Below are 2071 nucleotides of genomic sequence, written 5' to 3'. Positions count from 1 at the left end.
AAGGGATGTGTTTGCTGCATGTTAATGTTGAGTTCTGTAATGTTTTCCCTTGAAATATCATATAGACTGTACTTTGGTAGAAAATATGTCATAATGTTTTCTGATATTTTTAGATGAGCTAAAGTGTATATCTGTTCTTAATCTATTCCCTCTGCTGAGGCAATGTACATCCTCAGCAGCATATTTAACCAAATGGATTTTTTTCCTTAGCAGATCAAACTCAGTTCTGCTGCAGGCACAGAACTTCCTATTTAAATGACAAATGTCTCTGCTTGCAGATTTGAAAACCCACTTATTGACTCTTTCATCTTGTGTAAACAAATAATCAACCCATCACCACTATGGTGGAGAAAGTACAAGAATAAAAGGGAAAAGGAATTTTTGGGAGTACTGCCAAATATTGCATTACTTGGAATGAAAAACGACTTGTTTGCTGTTAACGTTGCCATTATACACAGATAGTAGACAGCAATGCTGTGAAAGAACAAAGAAAAATCTACAAAGACTCTCTAATACCAAATATTTCTTCATACTTAGAAGGCAGTGAGATTTTCTTTTTTTTTTCTTTTTTAAATGACAGCAGAGAAGTCTTGATTTTAATAACGTATTCTAAGCTACTTTCACAATTAAATCCAGAGTGCTGTTTATTTAAGAAATTTTCAATTTGATCCTCGGGTGACCAAAAAATTTAAATATAATATAATTTATCCTTTGAAAAGTGTAATTAACCTGTTTCTAAATGGTTTTGTTGTTTGATTTTTTTTTAGACAAAATATATATATGTATATATAAATACAATGGATATGAGACATCCCATATGTTTTATTGCTCCTGTTTTGCTTGCTTTCATAGTGAATTGTTTTGAGGAAAATGAAAAAATCAATGTGATCTAAAGAAAATGATGTCTGAGTGGTCTGTTTTCATATAACGGTGCTTTGAAATGAGTTATTGCTGAACAACCTTTACAGCGTAAATAAAAGCAGTGGAATTGTTCAAGGAATAAGATGCGAATCAGTGTATGTAAAAGTAATCTTGGGGTGAGGTAGATCCACAAGGAAGAAGACACATACTGCGTGTTTTAGGCCTAATTTGCAGCTGCTATCATTACAAAAATCAGCTGTCTATCCTGAAGAAAAAGCATTCCTATGTTAGGTCCATGGAGCTGCATTGGTAAATATTGGTTAGGGATCTGGACAAGTAAGATGCTTCTTCTCAAAGTAGGGTTTGTTCTTTTCTTACAAATGTTTTATGGCTCTCCTAAGTTTAAAAAAAAAGGCACTTCATGAAAGCAGATGGAAGTTACATGTTACATCAAAGTCTCTGAGATCCAGACTCAGTGAAATTACTGTGTTCTAAATTCAGCTATTCGAGCTGTAATCAAAATTACTCAAAACAGTAGAGACACACAGATTTACAGTTGATACACAGATTCTTTAGAATTAAAGTTTATATTTAGAAATGTAAAGTCTTACAAATGTAAATCTTCTTTCATAACTCGACTGTATTGCAATGGAGAGATGTAGGATAATAGAATGGATGGTTACCATGAAATAACTAAATTTTAGGGAATAGAAGTCATTGCTATGAAATAGTTTATTTACAATGCATGGGAAAACAAACCTGAAGAAAGGAAACAATATCTGTGCTCTAAATCTTATAGTAAATAACAAGTTTGCAAGCTAAGAGGTGGCAATTTGTTAATCTTAGATACTAGTGGTCTATCTGTATTTGAGATTAATTTTTTCTTTTCTGTTTCTGAATCACTCAGGCTAAATCACCTGCATTTTTAAACATTATAGAAACCAACAAACTCAGGAAAGTATTATCACACACATTGTTAACTCACACTGCAAAAACTTCACACCAGCATGAAGAATTGGCATTTCTGAATGGATCTGATGGATCCAGGTTGGATGAGGCTTTGGGCAATGTGGTCTAGTGGAGGTTGTCCCTACCCGCAGCAGGGGGGTTGGAACTAGATGATCTTTGAGGTCCCTTCCAACCCAAACCATTCTATGAGTCTATGATTCTATGACTCTGTGATTCTATGAAAATGTGTCTACATGCAAGA

This window comes from Balearica regulorum, chromosome 1 (assembly GCF_011004875.1).
Source record: "Balearica regulorum gibbericeps isolate bBalReg1 chromosome 1, bBalReg1.pri, whole genome shotgun sequence".
NCBI classification, from domain to species: domain Eukaryota; kingdom Metazoa; phylum Chordata; class Aves; order Gruiformes; family Gruidae; genus Balearica; species Balearica regulorum.
This window is presented reverse-complemented; position numbering follows the sequence as displayed.